Here is a 10282-nt window from a genome sequence, read left to right as displayed (position 1 = left end):
TTAGTTATTGTTAATTTCTTGCTGTGCCTTATTTATAAATTAACCTTTATCATAGATACTATGTATAGGAAAAAACTGTATTTATACATAAGGTTTGGTACTATTCCTGGTTTCAGGCATTCAATGGGGCTCTTGGAAGTTACCCCTCTTTCATAAAGGGGGACTGATATACTAGAAAAAGATTATTTATATGCTTAAATTTTATATATTCAGAGGAAAAATAGAGGAAGAGAAAGACATAGACGTAGGTTTGATTCTGTTGATGTAAAAACTTCCAAGAGGTGAATGGAGAAAAATTTGAAGATTAGTCTTCCTAAATTATGTATAACATTCTAACCTCTTTGTTTCCTACAAAAATTAGTTTTTTCCTAAAGTATGTACTTATATTTTTTATAGGCTTTAATTATTTTCTTATTATAGGCTTTTATTATTTTGAATCAAACAAATTTTCTTTCAAATGAATTTGTGAACAATGTTCAAGGAAAATTAGAGACATGTCCTTAATTACTATATGTAACATAAAATATGTTACTATATGTAACATAAAATATATATATTTTATATACTAATTATATAATGACCAATGGACATTGAATGGACATGAAAAACATTAGCAAAAGAAAGGTCTCAAAGTATAAGTCCATACAGAACTATAAATATAAGATATTTTGTTCATTTATACTACCATGTGGTAAGTCATTTAATCCGCCCATTCTCTCACCCCTCTATTACTGATAAGCTGTTGATCTTTCTTAATGACTTGATTATTTTATCTTTTAAAAATTGAATTTTTTAGTGATTGTCATTTTTAATAGACATTAAATTGGGATCAATTTTTGAAGTAATTATTCCAAACTAAATTTGATAAGAAAAATATATTTACTGTTTTATTTTACAAAATTTTCACATTTGTTGTGTATAAATCAGATCACTTTCATAGCTCACTAAAAGACAAATGCTTTTGCTATTTTAAGATTATCATATATTTTCTCTGTTAACATTTTTTTTTTTAACAGATACAACTAAGATTTATCTGGAGTACCCAATGCAATTTTTTATACGTATATTTAGAACTTGTATCTGATCGTTTTTCAAAAGCAACAAAAATTCCACCATGCTATGACAATGGATTTCTTTTCATTCAGACAGACAGATGTGTTTACAATTCAGACAAGTCAGGTATAATAAAAAGGGAATTTTAATTTCTAGGAAAAAGGAGGATGACCACTTAATGATATTGAGACCAGTGGTTTATCTTTGGGGGGGAATGAAGTTAATTCCCAACTTTATATCATCAGCAAAAATAGAAGAGTTGACGAACTAAAGGTTAAATTGTACATTATAAAAACAAAGAATCAGCAAAATATAAGCATAATTTAGAGGTAGAGGGAACTTCATTTTAGAATGATGCCAAGTTTTCTATCAAAATGGTTTTTAAAAAAACTTGAAGTGAACTTAAAATTAATACAAGAAGATGAATTTTAACATGAAAAAATCCCACTTATTCTCAATATCATATTTTATAAATAATATTTCAATTTCATATTAACATAGAAAATTATGAACGGGATTGCAAAGTCCACCTAGTAATGTTTTTCTCCCATGTTTCCATTGGAAACGGTTTCAGTCTTCTTCCAGTAAATTTTCTCTTACAAATTATCTCAAGGGAAGGAAGGCAGATTAGGTTCTAATGGGTATACCGAATGCAGCAGCACTTTACAAATTGCCATTAAAGATGATGGCAATGGTGATGATGTTAATAAGGTGACCAAAGATAGAGGTCGCCTCCATAATTTTAGCAATGGGACAAGTTCCCTGCCTGTACACATTAACTGCTCCTTAGACACTCAGAACTGTTTCTTGGATGCCTGATCAGAAAATCACTATCTACCTAAGGAGAGATGCCGTGGCCTGTGAGACTCTCACCTTCTATGCTTCAAGTACTTAATGATTTTTGCCTGCATCTTATCTGTTAGAGAATGCTTCATTGAATCTGTTGACACAATTTACTGCTTCCTTTTTTCTTACTCTACTCTGTAATAATTTCAGATACCAGGGAACTGCAGTCTTTCTTATCTATCAGTGGTTTAAAAATATAAAGGGCCTAATGAAAATAATGAGTTGAATCATATTTTAAATGCATAAAGTGAAATATTTAAAAGAACCCATTCAGGAAATTTTTGGTGAAAAGAACATTTTTTTTTTCATTTTAATATAAAGTTCACATCCATGAATTCTAATTCATCTTGTCTATTTTTTTTTTCTTTTTTAAAAGTAAGCTTTATTATATCCAATGTGGGGCTTGAACTCATGACCACAAGATCAAGAGCCACATGCTTTACCAACTGAGCCAGCCAGGAGTCCCTAATTCATATTCCCCTTTAAACTTGGACTTTACATTTGGACTTTTTCAATGTTTATTTTTTTATTTTAAATTGCATGACCCTCATGTTATAAGGTTATTAATAATATTGTCAGATCATTTAGAGTTGAACAGAGTTTCTAATAATTACAATTTTTTCATATAGTGGAAGTTTGAATTTTTCATTGGATAAGGAACTAAAACTATCACAAAGGAAAGTTACCTTAGTTTGCCTTTAACTTAAATCAAAGCTTAACCTTGGCATTTTCATTATATGAACAGTTTTCATCAACATAACACAACTCAAAAGTGACATTAATTTATTCAATTTTAAATAATAGCAGACATTTATTTAGCATGTATTATGGGAAACTTGGTAATTTTATACTTATTTTATCCCAGTTGATAATTTTTGTGTGTAAATTTAATGTTAGTTAAAAAATATATTCATATGGCTCCATTAAAGAACACCCTTTAGGGGCACCGGGGTGGCTCAGTGGGTTAAGCCTCTGTCTTCAGCTCAGGTCATGATCCCAGGGTCCTGGGATTGAGTCCCGCATCGGGCTCTCTGCTCATCGGGGGGCCTGCTTCCCCCCCCCCTCTGCCTGCCTCTCTGCCTACTTGTGATCTCTCTCTGTCAAATAAATAAATTCTAAAAAAATTTAAAAACACCCTTTATTTATTGTTTTAAATAAATATAAATCATTATCTATATATTTATTTTTATAAGTAATTATTTTTTATTATTAACATACCATGTATTATTTGTTTCAGGAGTATAGGCCTGTGATTCATCAGTCTTACACAATACACTGTGCTCCCCACTACACATACCCTCCCCAATGTCCATCACCCAGCCACTCCATCCCTCCCATCCCCCCTCCTCTCCAGCAACCCTCAGTTTGCTTCCTGAGATTCACTGTCTCTTACAGTTTGTCTTCCTTGCTGGTTTTGTCTTGTTTCTTTTTTTCCTCTCTTCCCCTATGACCCTCTACCTTGTTTCTCAAATTCCACATATCAGTGAGATCATATGATAATTTTCTTTCTCTAATTGACTTATTTCGCTTAGCTTAATACCCTCTAGTTCCACCCATGTTGTTGCAAATGGCAAGATTTCATTTTTTGACGGCTGCATAATATTCTGGGGTGTGTGTGTGTGTGTGTGTGTGTACACACGCGCGGGCACCACATCTTCTTTATTCATTCATTTGTCAGTGGACATCCGGGCTTTTTCCACAGTTTGGCTATTTTGATCATTGCTGCTATGAATATTGAGGTGCAGGTGCCCATTTGGTTTACTACATTTGTACCCTTAGGGTAAATACCCAGTAGTGCAATTGCTGGGTCATAGGGTAGCTCCTTTTTCAACTTTCTGAGGAACCTCCATACTGTTTTCCAGAGTGGCTGCACCAGCTTGTATTCCCACCAAGAAGATAGAGGATCATATGGGAAGGGAGGGCAAAATGAAACAAGAGGAAGCCAGAGAGGGAGACAAACCATAAGAGACTCATAATCTTGGCAAACAAACTGAGGATTGCTAGAGGGGAGTGGGAAGGGAAGAATGGGGTGGCTGGGTGTTAGACATTGGGGAAGGTATGTGCTATGGTGAGTGCTGTGAATTGTGTAAGACTGATGAATCACAGATCTGTACCCCCGAAACAAATAATACATTATATGTTAATTTTAAAAAAGATTTTATAATTTGGGGCTTAACATTAAAAAAGTTAAAAAAGAAAGAAAGAAAAGAAATGCAACTGATTTCTGTGCATTGATTTTATATCCTGCCATTTTACTGAATTCCTGTATGAGTTCTAGCAGTTTTGGAGTGAAGTCTTTTGGGTTTTCCACATAAAGTATAATATCTGCAAAGAGTGAGAGTTTGACTTCTTTTTCTGACTGACAGACTGACAGAAGACTGACTTCTCCTAAAAGATATTCTAAGATTTATTTTTCTTTTCCTTGGGATTTTTAAAGAATATCCAGATATGATAAATATGTGGTCTGTCACTCTTCCCAGGGTTTCTTTGATTATTAAAGGTAGCACTGACATTTGATCAAGGTTAATTTGGTTGGCTGTTGGATTGATTTTTCCCTTAGGAGGAGGACTAACTGCAGCACTGATGATCTTTGTAGAAGAATGCCATTTCACTTACGTTGGACTTACACTGAACGTGTAGTTTGGGGTGATATCTGGCTTTATACCTCTATATAATTATTTCAGTCTTTATTTTTTTTTTAAGATTTTATTTATTTGACAGAGAGAGACATCACAAGTAGGCAGAGAGGCAGGGAGAGAGAGAGGGGGAAGCAGGCTCCCCATCGAGCAGAGAGCCTGATGTGGGGCTCGATCCCAGGACTCCGAGACCATGACCTGAGCCGAAGGCAGAGGCTTAACCCTCTGAGCCACCCAGGTGCCCCTATTTCAGTCTTTCTAAACAAAGCTTTGTAACAAACACACCAACAACCTATGTCATCCATTTAGATAAGTATTTCCAATGTTATTTATCTATATAACAAATAAAAGAAGGCAATATTTTCCTCACATAATGAACACACACAGCAAATAACTGATGACCCATAAGATTTGAGAACTGATCAGTTGTTGTTCAGCTATCATGACTTGACTGATGCCCAACAGCCTCCTTTACTCTCTCTGATTCCCGCTTTTCCACTTCTCTAATTCACTCTCCAAGCTCTGCTGCTCACGTGATTATGTTAAAATCCAAATCTGATCATGCCACTTCACCACCTAAAACCACTTCTCCATAAGCTATCAGGCAAAATCTGTGTAGATTAAAACACTCGCACCCACTGTCCTTGCCAACAGCTCCAGCTCACCTCCCAGCTGCCTCGCCACTACCCTCTCAGCTCCAGCACTACTTGCTCTTTGCAGTTTTCTTACCTTTTCCTGGAAATTCTCTTGTAAAAAACTTTTTCTTTAAATCCAATTTAGTTGGCATATACTGTATTACTAGTTTCAGAGGTAGAATTTAGTGATTCATCCATTGCATACAACATCCAGCGCTCATTACATCAAGTGCCCTGCTTAATGCCCATCATCTCTTCTTGATCCCCCATGCCTGACTAAAGGTATTTCACATTGGACAATCCAGCTCAGATGCTGGGTTCTCCAAAAAGTGTCCCCAAGGAATTAAATACTTCTTTGTATTCTTACTGTAGTTTGTACACACTTTTATTGAAGGGACTTATATCTTCTGTGATCATCTATTTGTTTATATCTTTCTCTCCTCTTCTAGAATGAATTCTTTGAAGGCAGACAATTTGTTATTTATCCCCATATTTATTCTTAGGACTGTGCCATGCACATGATAGACACTTAGAAAATAGACAGTTTGGACTAATAGGTTTTAGTATTCTGGAAATTCCTTATGTTTGAACGTTTTTAAAATTACTTTTCTTAGGAGGGTTCAATGAGTATCATATAATTTTTATTTGACAACTTATCACAGCCCTTTAAGTTTATATAAAGGCAATGAAAACAAAACATGGGAGTATATATTAGGTTGAACTATGTCTTTGTCTGTTCAGGCTTCTAAAGCAGAATAACATAGACTTGGTGGCTCATAAACAACAAGCATTTATTTCCCACAGTTCTGGAGGCCAAGAAGTCCAAGATCAATGCACTGGCAGATTTAGTGTTTAGGGAGAGCCCATTTTCTGGTTCACAGATAGCTCTTTCACTGTAACCCCTCATGGCAGAAGGGATGAGGGAATTCCCTGGGGCCTCTTTTGTAACGACACTAATTCCATTCACGAGGGCTCCATCCTCCTGACCTAAGCACCTCTCAAAGTTCTCACCTCTAAATGCCATCTCATTGAGGATTAGATTTCAGTGTATGAATTGTGGGGGGGAGGGACACAAACATTCAATGGATAGCAAATCATATGGATGCGCCTATATCCAAATATTTTTGACCTACACAAACCGCTATTTCATATTGTTCAAACTTAATCGATGTATAACCATTGTTCTGAGAATGGAGGAGTCCCTTGTTATCCTTTGCTCTTTTCTTAACCTTCTCCTCACCCTAGGCCACTGATTTAATTTTGTTTTCTTTCAATTTGCTTCAAGAACTTAAATGGGAAAACCGTAAATGTTTCTGATGAATAGATCATGTTATATTGGTTCCAGGTTAATTAAGGCTCACCTGTGTATGACAGCTATGGAATATTTCATTTTCCAGGCATCAGCTGGAGTGGACGCTAACTGATTCTCTGGCTACCTGGGAAATTCAAGGTGTTGGCACTTCAGATAAAGGTAAACAACTAGTATGTTATACAGAATTAGGGAATAGTTTTCTTTGTAATATTTTTATCTTTTTATTGACAGTTTCCCCCAGAACTTTGGCAATGGCATATTTTAGACTCTAATTGTAACCTAGTATATAAAAAGAAACATCTATGTCTTTGAACATATTTTGTTCACTTAATGTTTTTATAAGCCATCGTTTGGTGAGCAACATTTCAAGTTCCTACTTTCCTAAAAACTTTCTGATTTGCTGGGAGGTTCAAGTGAGGGATAAGAACAGGATTCATTACTGAGTTCTCCCTTAAATTATGGGTAACCATGCAAATCAGTACAATTCGTAAATTATTTTTAAGAATCTTTGATTTTTTTACAGCTCAATATTTCATCCATTAAATGGTTTCCATAATTAATTAGTGACCCTTCTGCTACACTGAAAAATAAGAGGGAGACAGACTGCTAAAAAAAAAAAAATCATGCAACATTGTAACCAGAGCACTAACAATAGCAAGGAAAGAACAGCAATCTGATAAAGTTACAAAGATACTCAATTCTAGCAAAAAACATTATAATGCCTATAGTACTTTATCTTAAAAATAACAACTTTGACAGAAAGCTGTGTGAAGGAGGGCTGTGGCAACTGAGTTATGGAAACAGTGAAATGTGTGGACTTCTGGGGAGGCTGATGGCCACATGGAGCCAAGATGGAAGTATGTGGGTTGAATGGACGTTATGTCATAATACTCTGTTACTCATTTGCTGTGTGCATTCAGCGGAGTAATGTACTTTGTGTTAGGCTCCTATTAACATGGTGGCAAAAAATACCAAAGTGTTGGAAGAAAAAACTGCATATGAATCAGCAGGATGCCTTGCTATCATTCTCTTACTTTGCAGTCATTATGAGCTAAGTAATATGCAGGCTTCTATCTGTAGCAGAACAGATGATAGCTAAAAAACAGTTGTGTATATGTACTTAATACTTTTATCCAGGGCCCTAATTGGAATTATTCCAGGGCCATTGGAAGTTATTGATGTTTTGTTGTGGTGGTGGTGGTGGTGGTAGTTGAAATTCATGAACTCCTAGTGGAAATGTGAACACTGACTAGATATTTGATGATATTAAGAAAGAGTATGAGGTTTAAAAAAAGGAAGTTATTTTCTTTGGGAGATACATACTGAAATATTTACAGGTTGAATAAAGTGATGCTGGGATTTGCTTCAAAATATTCCAGGGAGTGCAGGAGAGATGCGCACAGAGGGAAGAGCACTGGCCAGAAGCAGACTAAATGACCCTTCCTACTGCGGTGAGTTGATGGCAGACCTACAACGGGGACTTTGGTCTTTTGACTTCTAGGCCTGTGTTCTTTTTACTTTAGAAAAAATTGGTTCCATATGCTTCAGATCAATAAAATTGGTCTGGAATAAATTGTGCTAATAAATAATAATAATAATAAAATAATATAATAATAATAAAATAATATAATAATAATAAATGAGTATGTAATCCAGGAATTAAAGCCCCTCATCCCAGTCTGGAGTGCCCATATGGTTAATACTATTTTATCTTTCAACGTTTAGGTTAGAGCCATTTTCTTGAGGAAACTTCCTTTAGCCCCAAGCCTAAGCTCTGATAGAACTGTTACTTTCCAGTTTATTATAGTTAATATCTGTCTCTCCTACTAAAAATAACATTTACTGAAGACTTACTCAAGGTCAGATTTTGTCCTAAGCTTTTTCCAAGAATTAATGTGCCTAATTCTCACCACAACCCTATGAACTACATATTTTACTTGTTCTCCCTTTACAGATAGGAAAACTGAGGCACAGAGCGATTAAGTAATTTGTGCAAGGTCCAACAGTGAGTAGCAGAGGCAGGGCCCAAGCCCAACAGTCTGATTCACAAGTCCACACACTGGAGCTCCCTGAGAACAGCAGCTGTCTCTGTTTGCATCCTTTGTGCTCACCCGGCAAGAGTGTGTACACACAACATAACTGTGAAATAAATGCCCAGTCTGACTGCCAGGTCAGGAATGGCTCCTATTTGACTGTGCAGCCTTGAGCAAGTCACTTGACCTCTCTGAATTCAGCATTTACCCTCACCACCATGCTTAGAGTTGTAAAGCCCAATAAGATCATGGAGGTGAAAATGACTTGGATAAGAATGAATGCTTAGATAAAGGATGACACAGTTAGGATGCTTCATAAATTGTGTTCTTCTAAGTACTTTAATATTTGAGAGAATCATAGATTTGGATTCAGTTTTGATTTAAAAAGCATTTTAAGAAAGGTTAAGATAGAAGTCTTTTTCCTCAACATTATTTGCTGTGGTCAAACACATTATTTGGTAACCATTCTCACTGTCTTGAGTAACTTGCCAGTGATGATAGCTAGTTGCCTTTTAAATAGAGGCCTCACATAGATCTTAAATTCTTCCTTAATCTTTTAGAGTATGCTCTATTTCATTTCTTCCAAGGTGCAGCTTTCACAAGATTTATGTATATTATTTAAGCCTTAAATTAAGGCCTCAAGTAGAATAAAAGCACACTCAACATTACTTGGGAATTGATTTCCATTTTTAAAAAAAAGATTTTATTTATTTATTTGACAGAGAGATCACAAGTAGGCACAAAGGGAACAGAGAGAGAGGGGTGGAAGCAGGCTCCCCACCAAGCAGAGAGCCCGATACGGGGCTCAATTCCAGGACCCTGGGATCATGACCTGAACCAAAGGCAGAGGCTTAATCCACTGAGCCACCCAGGTGCCCCTGATTTCCATTTTTTAATATTCTTTTTTTTTAAGATTTTATTTATTTATTTGACAGAGAGAGAGAGAGATCACAAGTAGGCAGAGAGGCAGGCAGAGAGAGAGAGAGAGAGAGAGGGCGAAGCAGACTCCCCACCCAGCAGAGAGCCTGATGTGGGGCTGGATTCCAGGACCCTGAGATCATGACCTGAGCCGAAGGCAGAGGCTTAACCCACTGAGCCACCCAGGCACCCCTCCATTTTTAAATGTAATGGGGTCACTCACTTTTGATTGGCTGTCCTAATTATAAACCCATTCAATAAATGGTTACCTAAAAAAAGAAAGGTTGTGAAACAGACAGTCAGAAGCAGTGAAATGCACTTACTTCTTGTGCCCTCATGCTTTCATTTGCAGCGAGGGCCCTGAAGTAAGCCCTGTACTAGATAGAGGTCCAATCCCAGGCTCCAAATTCTGGCATTGTAACCAAACCTTCAGGTTTCAGCTCCTTAACTCCTCTAAATACTATAGCAACTTGAAGTTATGGATTCCAAGTCATTCTATATTAAAAGCAAGTAAAAAGAGGGAATCTTTGAGAGACAAATTCACTGGCAGTGTTCGTTCCACCCACATTTATTATCATTGACTCAGGTGTAAGGCACTGAGACGGGGATATTCAGAAGTGATTCCTGAAACACAAAAGCTACAGAAATATTCCCAAATACTCTCTAACTTTGTTATCAATATGTAAATTTCATTTTTGCTGCAACTGGGGTCATTTTGTAATAGCAAGATCTGCTTGACCAAACTTGACCTGATGCCCTGATTCGTGTTGGCTGGCCCCTGGTCCTTGCTCTTACCTTGCCTATCTTCATGGTGGTCTGTTCAGCAGTGGCTACTGATGGCCAGAGAAA

At 36.4% G+C, this 10282-nt stretch overlaps 1 protein-coding gene across 1 annotated transcript in view; it reads left to right on the top strand.

Moving 5' to 3' along the window:
- The first annotated feature begins 6575 nt into the window (after positions 1 to 6575).
- C5 (complement C5) overlaps positions 6576 to 10282 on the top strand; it is a 108710-nt gene continuing 105003 nt past the window's right edge. The window contains exons 1-2 of the mRNA XM_045082333.1: positions 6576 to 6641; positions 7862 to 7933. The gene's annotated coding sequence lies outside the window, so the exon portion shown is untranslated. The remainder of the gene's footprint in view (positions 6642 to 7861; positions 7934 to 10282) is intronic.

Source organism: Mustela putorius, unplaced genomic scaffold (assembly GCF_011764305.1).
Source record: "Mustela putorius furo isolate JIRA1106 unplaced genomic scaffold, ASM1176430v1.1 tig00000596_pilon_pilon_pilon, whole genome shotgun sequence".
NCBI lineage: Eukaryota > Metazoa > Chordata > Mammalia > Carnivora > Mustelidae > Mustela > Mustela putorius.
Note: the sequence above shows the minus strand (reverse complement) of the source record. Positions and strands in the feature narration are given on the sequence as shown.